The sequence below is a fragment of the Taudactylus pleione genome, unplaced genomic scaffold (genome assembly GCF_031769625.1).
Source record: "Taudactylus pleione unplaced genomic scaffold, aTauple2 ptg000408l, whole genome shotgun sequence".
Taxonomy (NCBI): Eukaryota; Metazoa; Chordata; class Amphibia; order Anura; family Myobatrachidae; genus Taudactylus; species Taudactylus pleione.
In genome coordinates this window covers 6,831,996-6,845,986 of record NW_028284810.1, presented here as the reverse complement: position 1 = coordinate 6,845,986, position 13,991 = coordinate 6,831,996, and the positions used below count along the sequence as shown (strand labels likewise).

Sequence of the window (13,991 nt, the reverse complement as noted above, 5' to 3'; positions counted from 1 at the left end):
GCGATGTTATGCTAGCGGTGTGCCCGGCTCCTCACCACTTATCTCCTGGTTCCTTTGTAGCAGTGGGACAGCCATCCAGCACTGCGAGCAGCACGGCCCCTCGGGATTTGTAGTTGCTGAGGCTGTCATGCTTCATAGTGCATTGCTCCCAGCAGACTACAATTCCCGGCATGCAGTGCACCACGAGCTCCTGGGCAGCCAGAGTGAGGAAGTAGCGGCATCGGCAACAGTCCCTCCCCCCAGCAGTCTGTATTGCAAAAAGTCCACTGCCCTGCTACAGCCAGTATGTTGCCCAGGGATGGGGCATTCTCGGGCAGATACATCTAATTCTCATTGGATCTCAGTGCTCCCATCACCTCTGCTCGTTGCTGCTGCCTTCATCCTGGTTAAGGGACTAACCTGTCATATACATACAGTATATGGTGTGTGAAATAAATATATAGTATATGTATATACAAATATGGGGGGTAGGCTGTATATGGCAGTGCAAGGGAGATGAAGGCTGTATAAAAAGTCTTGTTACGGCTCTGTCTGTCTGTTAAAAGTCTGTGCTGCTGCTGTGCCTCAAGTCAGAAGCCTCAGCACCAGACAGCGAGGGAGGGGAGGGGGGGTGATCGCCGCCCGAATGGCCACCAGGGTGTCTGTTTACTAATGACCAACAGAGAGGGGCACCAGTCCCTTACTTTGCCAGGGGAGCTCAGACCCCTAAATACACCCCTGCTTGCTAGCAACATGTGTTAATTAAGGCAATGTAGTACTTGTAGTTTCCCATTTCAGATATAAGAAATTGCAATAAAAAATAAAAGTAATCTCTTATTCAGCGAGCAGGTCTAGTTATACATTTCCCTATAGAGCCAACTACAGAATTCCCCAGGGCTCCTCAAAACATCCATCTCTATTACTAGGTCCATGCAGAGGTATAATGGGAGTTACACCGGAGCGGCTTTATAAGCCATATACAATAAGGACAGTAATCACATACCACATCATGTGTGTCAAATGGAAACGGCTGCACAAAGACAGCAATGATTTTAAAGAGATGACTTTAACACTGTAATTTTGCCAGTTAGAATACATCACAATAAAATAGCTATAAGCAGCATTAGTTCATTAACAGACATCACTGCCATCAACTATCACAACTTGCCAAACATGGATTTACTTGGGGAAAATAACAAATCGTTTCACGACAAACACAAGAAAAAGTGATCCCAGAAATCATTTCACCGGCTACAGTTATGGGGAGATGTATCAAGCCCTGGAGAGAGATACAGTGGAGAAGTTGCGCAAAGCAGCCAATCAACTTCTGTCTTATCTAGCATAGTCTCCTGGTGCGTCTTTAGATGCAGTCGCCATCAGTGACACGCACGTATCTGGCTAGCCACATGCATGTTACAATCGGAACCCATACGCAGTGCGACTTGGGCCTGTATTTAATTTGAGCCGAGCCGTGATAATTTAACGCGGCCCGGACTTAACGCTGCCTTCGCCTGTTTTGTAGGCGTTAAAGTATCGCGCGCGTGCCAGCCTATCCCTGTATTCAATTTGAAAGTAGGCGAAAACGGGACCCGGCGATACTTGGATCGGTGTAAAAACAATGGAATTTTCGGGAAATAATCCTAGGACCCCCCCTAAAGATGCCCAGACATGGGGGATCACTATGGGTACCCCCGTTTTTGGCTGCAAAAGAAAATCGGGTTTTTAAATAGCCGCAGCAGGTGTTTTTTTTTCCCGACTTTGAAGAAGTGATGCAGAAGAGCACTTAGCTTAGTTTTTACGTTTTTAAAAATGGTCCCATCAAATTTGGGGTACATGAAAATGGGTGCTAGCATATTTTTAAGTCCCAAAACGCATTTTTTTTAAATTCTGCAAAAATGCATTTGCCACGGCTATTTGAAAGCCCGACTTCCTTCAGGAGTTAAAAATGGGGGTACCCATAGTGATCCCCCATGTCTAGGCATGTTTAGGGGGTTCCCTGGAATATTTGTCGAAAATTCTGATTGTGTTGTACCTGTAAAAAAAAAGTAAAAATTTTTTAAAAAAATGACATAGGGCCCCCCCCCCCCCCAAAAGCCAAACCAGCCCCAGGCTTGCCAGCCAGTGGTGGTTTCTAAAAATATGGGGAACAAAATGTGTAAGGTTCCACCGTATTTTAGAAACCAACCCAAGGCTGCAGGGACCAGTTCTGGTTTTAAATATAGGGGTAAAAAAAACGTGGGGATCCCCCTATATTTAAGACCAGCACCAGAACCAACCGACTGGGGTGTAATGCCACAGCCCGGAGACCCAATCACTTGGGCTCCAGGTCCAAAGCATTAGCACCCCAAATCGGTCTACTGGACAAGGGGACAGACACATCTGGTATAGGTAATTATGTGTGAAAGGGTAGGTGTGTGTAATAAAGTTAAACTGTCACGGTGTGTGTGTTTTGTCTTTTTTTAACTATTTATTTTACAGTGAAGTTACAGGTGCCGCATGTCTGCTGGCACTTGTTGTTCCACAAGTGCAAAATGGCAGGCATGCTGGCACTTGTAGTTCCACTGTAAAACACAATAGTTCTACATTATTTGGCCCCCCATTACCTCCATACCCACCAAACCAGGGGTATGGTGAAGAGCCCCGGGGCTTCAGCGTAAGCCTGTGGTGCTCGGGAGGGGGGGACCCTTCTTTAGGGGGTCCCCGACTCCCCCGAGATCACCGGCTTGCGCTGACCGATTTGGGGTGCTAATGCTTTGGACCTGGAGCCCCGGTGATTGGGTCTTTGGGCTGGTCTTAAATATAGAGGGATCCCCACGTTTTTTTTTCCACCTATATTTAAAACCAGAACTGGTCCCTGCAGTCTTGGGTTGGTTTCTAAAATACGGTGGAACCCTACACATTTTGTTTTCCATATTTTTAGAAACCACCACTGGCTGGCAAGCCTTGGGCTGGTTTCGCTTTTGTGGGGGACCTTATGTAATTTTTTTTGTAAATCTTTACCCCGTTTTTTTTTAACAGGTTAAACAAAACGGGAATTTTCGGGAAATATTCTAGGGACCCCCCCTAAAGATGTGTAGACATAGGGGATGACAAAGGGTACCCCCATTTTTTAACTCCTGAAGGAAGTTGGGGTTTCTAATAGCCACAGCAGGTGCATAAATGCGGCTTTGAATAAGGTGAGAAGAGCATTTAGAAGGTTTTTTTAGGGCAAAACAACTATGGCCATCAAATTTGGGGTACTTGAAAATGGGGTTCAGCATATTTTAAACTTGCTAAAGTGACTTTAAAAAATTGTGAAAAATCCACCTGGCGCAAACACCTGCAATCAAAAAACCACTTGGAGCATACTTGGGGACCCCCCCACCCAGAGTCAAGTTCGCTAGTTTTTAATTTTGTACCCAAACTTATTTTTTTTTTCGCACCCTTTTTCAAAGTAAATTTTTGGGGTGTCCTTACGTTTTTAAAAAAATGTTTTGACACAGATTACCTTTTTGGGACTGACTGAAGGCTGCACGAAGGTTCCCGGAACATTGCACCCCAAAATCCCAATTCTGCACTTTTTACCGCCTGTCATTCATAGGCGATACTTTACCGAATATGACATTGCATTGACTTTCCGCCTAGCCTTTGAACTTGAATACGTGGTAAAACCAAAACATTCGATAATGACGTCATCGGCGGCAAAGTACCGCGGATCCGGACTTAACGCCTCAAATTGAATACGGCCCTTGGACGTATGCTCAGGCTGAAAACATTGACTGCCTGCGTCTGACATCACCACTGCGTGCACCTTTGATTCAGGCACAATGTATCACTGAAAGTACCACAAGCAGTAACATTATAAAGCGTGTACAGTTTATAAATAAGACGTCTAGCTTTAAACGTATGTGCTTGCAGCCCATACAAAACCATAGGCATGAACAATTTTAGACATTCCTGAAAACCATAATCTAGTCCATTAACATTTTATCCTACTAAAGCTGGGTACACACTTAAAAGACAGAGTGACCGACCAATTAAACAAGCTATACACACTTACCAATCAACTGCTCAATATGTCCGTTTAGGCATCACATGAAATGCCCGCCCAATTGTCGTCAGTCCCTGCAACCAGTGTACGGTCAGGCGGCGGGTGCACATGCACAGATATATCTGCATGATATATCGGCATGGGCTGTGCTTCAAGACCAACCTGATGCGTCTGTACACCTATGTCCATGAACAACATTGTTCACACACCCGCTGATGCGCTACTGGTACATCGTTTTTCATTCGACATTTGCAACAATATATATATCTAGGAGTGGGTCATTCCACATCTAATGAACACAATTTTTGAAAATTCTACCTTACAATCTCTAATTTAAATTAAATGTGATATAATAAATGCTGCCAAGGGTGTAAAGAAAAAAAATCTTAGGCTGAAAAGTACAAAAAAAAGTAGCTTTTAAAAAATGTTTTAAATTGCATTTGCAGCTCACCTAATTGAGCTAGAGAGTTGGGCAAGGTCTCATTTTAAACCGTTTTATGGGTATGCATATAACACAGCAGTATGTTTCAATAAAAATTAAAAAAAAATTACCCATTTTCAAAATCAAAATTTAGATTTTCTCAAAAAAAGTAAAAAAAAAAAAAAAAATGTTTTGAAATTTTGAAAAGTCTCAAAACTTGTTCACACTGATGTTAATAAATCCCCAAAGTTTTATTTTGGGATCATGATGCAATCATCTGCTACATGGGGTTTCACTTTGGACTGTTTGTTAAAAAAATTAAAATGAGTACTATCTAGGCCTGTTCATTACTTTATCTCCATAACCAATCCCTTTGATGTATACTATGTATAATGACACAGTATGTTAATACTAAAATAGTTAAACCTTTAGTGATTATTTTAATGTCTTTCACATATTTTAAGAAAGCTTAGTCATACTTGCCGACATTCAGCTCCCTCCTTCCGGGAGGGAGCTGAATGCCTGCATTCTGTGGGGGGCATGGCCGGACTGTGATGCCGTTTTGGGGGCGGGGCTGGGGCATGACCGCCCAATGGAGTCATAGTGGCCCCGCCCCCTCTTCACAATGCCGGAAAAAAGGCATTGTAAAGCAGGGGGCGGAGCCTCGATGACGCGATTCAGCGCGTCATCGGTCCCCCTGGCAGCGGGGGTTTTTACTAGTAGTCTGGGGGGGTAGGCGGCAGCCGGGAGGCTTGCCTGCCTTTCCGGGGGGTCGGGAGCGGCACCCGATATTCGGGAGGCTCCCGACCAAATCGGGAGGGTAGGTAAGCCTGAGCTTACTACAGATCAATACCATTTGTCTAAACATGTTTACAGGCATATTTTGCAGAGTCACTGTATTACTGAATTATAACAAAATTATTGGCTTAAGGTGCCCACACACTGACAGATATTTTGCATGATTTACCGATTTTCGACGGATCAGGACGACAAATCATGCAATATATGAGCAAATCGTGAGAGTCCACTGAGCGATAACGCAGTCCCGCGGGTCGTTAATCATATCTTCAGATCTTACCTACTGCAGGTAATGGTGCAAACACACGGTCAGATTTTTCCTTCAGATCTGAACGATAACGATTTAAAAATCGTTCAGTCGTTCATATCTGAAGGAAACTCTGACATATCTGAACGATGGACGATGAACGATGCGCGTTCCCGTTTGTCAGACAACGATATCTGACATCTGCTGTGTTTGCATTAAAATGAATGGAATCGTCCAAGTCTGACTGCAGTCAAAAATCGTTCAATCGTTCAAAACTTTGGTAAAATCGTTCAAATCATTCAATCGTTCATCTTTCAAATCTGACCGTGTGTATGCTCCATAAGATCTCACAATCTCTAACGATGCACTGGAAATCATTAAGGCCGCACGATAGGTAGTTAGTAGATTGTTTGTCAAAATGAACACTTTATGCACGATATAGTTTGTCCAGGACTGTCAAAGAGTTGCCGGGGAGTTCAAGGGAAATCGTTAATGACATTTCATCGTTTGTGAGTCGTTCAGTGTGTGGGATAGTAGAGATATTGCAACCCTGGTCATTTCCGGAAAGTAAAATTATTACCTACTGCTCTGTGAGATGGAGTGCTTACAGTCAATTTGTATACATTACGTCTGGAGTTAAACCATGGCAAACTAAATAAAAATGTAAGACAGCAATTTAATTATGTATTTAATAAGTTTCCCATCAAGCTATACAAGCCTCACAGTATTTTCAAACACTTTCTTATGAAATAAAATTTAGGTCTTTAAATGGAAATGTTAATATTTGTAAGCAAAGCGGTGAAATAAACAGGCCGCCAGAAAGTGCTAGGTTCACAAGCAAAAAAACCAAACTTGTATTACGGGTTTCTAGGAATGCACTGTTACAAAAAGCATTTTCTACAGCAGAAGAGTAAATATATTCAACTTTCCGCGGCTTCATAGCACTTAGGAATGTGCGCTGTGCTATTTACTCAAATAAACAAACAGTGATCTTTTGAGCTACACTACATGAAAACAGCTAGATGGCATCTTCCTATTAACAGTAGTAGCCAAGGTTTCAAAAGACATTTAACGTATAAAAATATTTATTGGTCTCTCAAAGTATTGAGTAATAGAAAATAAGCTATAACCATGCAAATGCTTCCTACTCACTCAGTCACTACTAACGAGTGACATAATTGAGGAATTTAATGATGGTTGTATACCAGTTATTTAACATAGCCTTGTGCAGTGGCCTATAGAGCTTGTCAACAAAAGTGATGGAAGCAGGTAAAAGGAACTATGTAAATGTACACAGACGTTGTGGGCTTTTGTCATAAAGACATCTAAACATCCATATTACAAACCAATGATCAGAAAGAAATTCCATCAACCAAGTGTAAATATAAATAAATCAAATAAAAACCTTGATGACAGAACACTAACCTTTATTTGAGTGCATAACACCATTAAAAGTTTCACTTTAACCTGCACAAATGTAATAAACACACATTAAGATGACAAAATGTATACTTATTGTGTAAGACAGAAGTAATGTAAGAGAATCACTGCACTCTGTTACCACACATATCTATGGTTATCTGGTATGAATTATAGTTCAGCAGGTGTATGAGGAACATTCTTTGTTGTTTCTGTTTATACCAACAACTGAACTAGTGTCAGCAAGCACAGGAAACAGCTTTACCTAACAACAGAGTCATTCAGGGGAGTTTCTATGTGTCCATCCCTAACATCAGAGCCAGAAGTATGCCAGAAATGACACAAAACATGAGGACAAACCAGCTTTCCAGCCTCTTTCACTCCACACACTGTCTCCAGGGAACTCAGTAAACTGATGATCTGCTGCCCCCACCATCTCTAATCATGTCCATTAAGTGACAAATCTCTGGAAAGGTTAGGTAGCAGCAATTTAGAAATGTAAAAGTGCAAGCTACATACATCAATTTGGTCTGTAGCTGTGCACATTAACAGGTGGAGCTTTTCCAAAATACTTCCATTGCACATCAGCATATTAAAATAGCAGCTCAGGCTTAAGAATATGCTAACATGCTTTCCATACCTAGCTACCAGGAGGTGTGAAAAGGGCAGGTGGGAGGGGCATGATGACCTGATTCAAGTGTGATCAAGTGGGGCGGGCATAGATTATTACAATGTGAATTCCATCATCACAGCTCCCTCACCTCTCCATGTTCACTTTATGTCACTTTGGCAAGTCATCACCCACCTCACTGCAGGCAAATGCCCTACCTGCACCACTGTCGGACTGAAGGAATACAGTAGTAGTGGCCCATGCTTAATGGGTGTGGTCAGCCACCTACAGGGGTTGCGGTCAGAACCCTGCAGAGGCTTGGCTAACCATTAGAGAGAGCACCCATGTTCATAGCTGACCCTCTAATAGAGTAACAATGTAGGGGTCTTCAGTCTGGAGCCAGGCCTGTAGAGGAGAGGGTTGGCCCTCAGGAATTGGAGCCCACCAGGGATCTCCCCTTTAGCCCTGTAGGCCAGTCTGACCCTGACCTGCTCTCCCAGGAGTCCTAGCTTAAAAAGAAACATCATGTGCTTTTATTACAGGCTATGGGCGGAATTCAATTGTTTCCAGCCCCTTCACACCCAATGGAACTATTCAATTATTGCTCCTGTCGGGTGCGATCAGCTATAGCACATCTATGAAACATTGCCACACAGCAGTGGCAGAATGGATGGCAGTTTAATAAACTATACGACCCCATAGAAATCAAGAATATTTTAATTAAACAAGAACTACATCACAGGCCCAATGGCAGTACAGGGAAATGGAGGTGGAGTATGTATGAGTGGAAGGCATGTAAAATAAGGAAGGATTGATAAGTTAGCTAATTTAAATTTGTTTGATTGACAAAGAAAATGTATGAAAGATGAGGGGGTAGTATGGCCAGCAGGTCAGCCTCCTAATATTTGGGACGTGCTCTCTAACCCTTGTCAGGAATCCTTGGCCATTAACATTATATTATTAAAAAGAAAATAATAATAATACATAGTAACATATTAGAGTAATGTCCAATAAAAATGTTTGTCTATGCAAAAAAAACCATCCGCAATGCCCACCAAATATACAGCCCATTATGAAAAAAACAAATGGTGCAAGATGGAATTGTCCTTGGGCCCTCCCTCCCACCCTTATGTTGGATATTAAAAAGGACATGCTGAGCTTAGCAAACCAAGCACTTCAGCGACAGGGACTGCCACTTTTGTGGCTGAAGTCTTTGGTTTGTTTGGGCACACACAAAACAATTTTTTGGAAGGACTACCTCCAATCACGAGGAGGTTGATGAGTGTGTAGGCAGTGGAGATTGCATGTGCTGGTCCAACTGCTCATAGCTGATACAGGACTGCTTGTTATTATATTAGAAATTATTATAATTTTGATAAATACATCTAGTCTCAATACACCACATACTTGCCTACCCTCCCGAGACCTGCGGGAGGCTTTTCGGGTAACCCCCCGCACCCCCAGGAAAGGAGGCACTTCCCCAGAATTCTGCCCACTTCCTAGTGAAGTGGGCAGAATTGGGATAATTTTTGCATGGATCGGCGAGTTCGCTACTAGGGGGCGTGACCTAATGGCAAATTTTTTAATTGGCCCCACCCCCTAATTAAATGAGGGATTTGTGGCATTTTTACAATGAGGTGGATCATCTGGCCCGCCCCCACCAGTATCTCATCTCCGACCAACTCCCGCAGAGGTAAATATTAATGTCGGCAAGTATGTTACACCATGCAGTGTGACTTGCCTGGCGTGGGTGAGCTGCAAGGTCCTGTGCTAATCTGCTAGCATTGGGTGTCTTTTTTTTTGGTTGAAAACGCAATGCGACTAGGATGCATCAACAGACTGTGCTGATTAATTTGATATGCTACACTAGTATATCTGTATATGAACCACAACGGAACTTTTAGTTAAAAAAAAGTTGTGGCCGCTACATTGTAGCACTCGCTAAACAGATTCAGAAGTTCATTCGCACTCAGATATACTTAGATGCATTTTCGAAAAAAAAAAGACGAAAAAAAAAATACCCGGCGTAAGAGAGTCTCACGCACCAAGGGGGGCTTGTTAGCGCGACTGCAGCAAAGATGTATAAGGAAACATCTGTAAGTTGCATGAACTCGTTGCAAATGATGTAACAGGGAGGAGGTGCCTAGATGGTTAACGTCCCTCTCTCTACTAACTTTGGCCTCACAAATGAAACAGATGCCTTCACAAATGTTGTCAGGATTTGGGTAAAAATAATTCCAAACCCAAGGGGTGGTTTTTCTGGTCTTATGCCCGGGCATGACAATGGCTCTCTCTTTATCATGAGCAAGAACTTCTGCCACTGGTGGCTGATTTAAAACATCCTCCTTAGCGTCAGATAGTACACAAATCTCCCCCTCATCCTCCTGTTGCACTTCCACACTAGCATCTCAATTTCTGTTATGTCACCACCTTTACTTGTGCTGCTCATCCCCACATATGCAGCGGGTGCAGAAATGATGGAAGGAGGCTACTCTAAGAGTACAGTATGAAAAAATGTTAGACTCATATGTTACACTCGTGGACACCTTTAGACTCTCCTCATGGATTTGTGACGTTTCTGAACACACAGTTTGTTCTTCAGCCTTAGTGTCGGGTTCTTCAGCCTTAGGGTTCTTCAGCCTTAGTGTCGGGTTCTTCAGCCTTAGTGTCGGCTGTGCAGCACAACTGATGGCAGATATATCTGCTGATCATAACGCAACTTAAATGAAAGGGTTAATGAGTGTAAACTCAGGTTAACCCCTGGAATCCGTGATAAATTCCCGGATTCGGGCATTAAGTAGCTGTTATCTCCCAATAACTGCACACTTATCAGGGATTTATTTTTGGGTATTATGAGACCTGAAAAAAAAAACCTTGTTAAGTGGGGCTAATTGAATAAGCCCCGGGGGTCAACTAGCACACGCCAATTTACCGCAGCTAATTGAATGCCTAAGTCTTAATAGAAAACCTAAGTGTATAATGTTTAGTGGGACATTGCTCATGTGAGAGAAAAAAAACAAACACGTTTGTGGTACCGATCATTAAAATAAAAAAAATAAAAACTAACAACAGGTGCAGTAAAACAAAAGATAACTAATAAATAGTGTTAACGTGGATTTTTAGATCAGAATCAGATACTATGGGGCACTTGCAGGGGTGCCTTGGGTTGGTGGTTCAGTACCAGATAAAATTATTTTTAGTCAGTGTGATAGACAAAACCAGTGCTAATGGCTGTCAATCCAAAAAAATGTGGACAAAAAGAACCACAGCCCTGTCAACTGAACCTATGGGTGACATATACGCACAATTTATTACATTTAAATTTTTGCTGAATTTCTTAATAAGAAACTTTTGGCCCAGGGGTTCCGTGGAAAAAATGTTGATACTCAAGGGTGCAGTGATTCGAAATAGTTTGGGAACCACTAGCATAAAGTGAATAGTCTGTATGGTTAATATGTGTGTATCTCAAATTGACCAATATTCAGTCTACTATTCATTATTAACAAGAACAAAAATGTCCACCACCACTATCCCTCCCAATCAGTCATCATCTGTCATAAACTAAAAGTCAGTCAGTCATTTAGGAAGCACATTGTGGCGTTTTAATTGGTTGTATGTTCAGAGGGCTGTGTAAGCTGTAAGGAAAACTGAGTTGCAAGGTAAATAGTCAAAAGTTCAAAGAAAGTGTTTTGATAAAGCTCTGGGAGCCTAGTACTGCACATATCTATTACACATCATATGTCAAGTTATCTGCAGAATAGAGAATGCACTAAATCATTTTGTGATAAAGATGTCACAAACCTCCAGGAGGCCACATTCCAGCAGTTCCACAGATAGGAGAGAAAAATTCCACATCTAAGTCAGACTATCATTTTTTCTCAAATAGGATTTTGATAGAACTCAAAACCCTGTACGGATATGAGGAGAAAAATAGTATTTTTCGAAACATCTACATAAATATGTTATACTAGTAACAAAGGTGGTGAAGGACATGGGAATACCCATCTTCTATGTCATATATGTCAAAAACTGTCATTCAGATGCTTTTCATAATAAAAATGTGAAACAATGTCACACATATATAAAGGGTCCATGAAATCCCTATCAGTCTACCTCAGCTACTGGTTAATGTATCCCAGCAGCTCTTCCACCTATGAAATTATACCAAAATTATTATGAATAGAACTAAGCATGCCCTCAATTGCAGACACCACTTTAACCAGCTTGACAAGAAGAGAGTACATTGAATGCCATATAAGGTTTATTACATGATGCTCACTAAAGGAGTAAGCAAGTACTTTTCACACCTCCTGATGGCAGCATCAGTATCGGGTAGTGCATAATGTCTTTAGGCAGTGCTGTGTCTACTCAACATCCACAGACCTTTCTAATAATAATATTATTAATAATAATAAATAATAATTATACAGCACTTTTCTCACAATAGGAAATTGCTTCACATTTGCATAAAAAAAACAAGATAAAAACAAGATAAACAAGTTAAGCTTAACAGAAAAGAGAACTAACCATTTGTTGTTTTTTTGGGAACTAAAAGATTATAGTGAAATGCGTGAGTAAACAGGTACGTCTTGAGTTTGTTTTTGAAGGATTCTAGAGTGGAGACCTCTTGAACTGTGCGAGAAAGTGAATTCCAGAGAGTCAGAGCCACAAAGCCTAAAATCTCAACCCCCAAATGAGTTTTGTACCCTTCAAAACCAGACTCCAGATTCTAGGTACTGCTAATAATTCTTCATCTACAGATCGCAGTAAGCAAGCGGGCAGTAAGGAATCAGAAGTTGCTTCAGGTACCATGGACCCTGGGTTATGTAGGGCTTGAAAGTCTATCTTGAAGTAGATTCACCATCTTACAGGTAGTTAGTGAAGGGAGTAGAGAATGGGTATTATGTGGCTGGAGCAGGGTTGGTTAGTTAACAGTCTGGCAGCAGCATTTTGTACCAGCTGTAAGCTGTGCAATTGTTTTGCTGGGACACCCAGGGCATTGCAGTAGGTTAGGCGTGATGATATAAATGCATGTATGACCTTAGGCAGGTCTTCTGAGGGAGTTAAGTGCTCGATACTGGCTATGTTTCTCAGGTGAAAGAATGAGGATTTGATTGCGGCTGATACCTGATGTTTAAGTGTCAGACCAGGACACCAAGATTCCGGCTCATGTTCAGTGTTTTGTAATTATAAACCCCCAAGCTTAATTCCAATTGGTTGGCTAAGCTGCAGTCTTGACCTTTGATGGTGAGCTCCAATCATAAGGACCTTTATTTTATCAAGATTCAGTCAGTCAACCAGCAATTACCCAATTTCCTGGAGCTCAGATGGACAGCATAGAACAAGTACAGTTGTGTATCATCTGCATAGCAGTGGTAGACTAGGCCATGATGTCTGATTATTTCACCCAGTGGTAGAATGCAAAAAGCATGGGAGATTGTACAGCACCTTGTGGAACACTGCGCGGCAGTGGCACTGGTGATGAGGAGTATATTCCAGAAGAAACTCTCTGTGACCTCCCAATGAGAAACCAGCTAAGGACCGTGTAATCCAGTCCATGGAAATTTTTCAAGTGCTAAATTAGAATCCCATGGTCCACGGTATCAAATGCTGCAGAAAGATTTAAAAGGATTAAGATTGAATAGGGACCTATGTCTTTTGCTATCAGGAGATCATGAAGCACACATACCAGGGTTGTTTCAGTGCTATGTCTTCTCCTGAATACTGACCGGAATGGATCATAAATATCATGGGTTGACAGACGGGTTTCCAGTGGAATTGCAACCACTTTCTCAATGACACTACTCTGGTCAACAAGCACCAAAAAAAAAAAGTAGGTAATACAATCACCTGTAACAGGATTTGTGTCCTCAAAAGGTGGGGAATCGAGGATGTAGGTTAGTATATGAGGCAAGTTTTGCCAAAAATACCCAAACATTATAAACTGCAATGGCACCTACACAATCAAAATCTGATCCTACTGGATACCCGATTAATATAATTTGGTCATACACAGATGTGGCCAAATCGCTCATACTAGATCAGTCACGCCAAACGCCTGTATAACGGGTATGGGCACCAATAATCTCCAAATTGATTTACAAGGGCCAGTTTACAGACGTCTTATTTTCTAGCATGCAACAATGACGAAAGTGTGTCTACTGCTTAAGGGATTTTATTATTGCCAGGAAATGTGAAGTCTCTCTCAACCATGAAGTCTGGTCTAGTGACAACATCAGAGCTGAAAGAAGAATCACATGCAGGCAAAATAGGGCATGAGAGGTCACTCGTGCAACATCTATAAGAATTAGACCAGTCTAGCTGTATATCAGAAATACTCTGCAGACCTACTTGCATAGAGCCTGCCATTCTCTCCTCTCAGCAGTTACACGATCAAAATATAATTCATCTGAGCAGACATGAAGACACAACAGACTGCTTAACAAAGAGCATCACCATTATTGCTCCACTACATCTAATTAAATAA

At 41.9% G+C, this 13,991-nt stretch overlaps 1 protein-coding gene across 1 annotated transcript in view; it reads right to left on the bottom strand.

The window, feature by feature from the left end:
* Positions 1–13,991, bottom strand: part of WWC2 (WW and C2 domain containing 2) — a 243,054-nt gene that overhangs the window by 99,338 nt on the left and 129,725 nt on the right. The gene's annotated exons all lie outside the window — the stretch shown is intronic.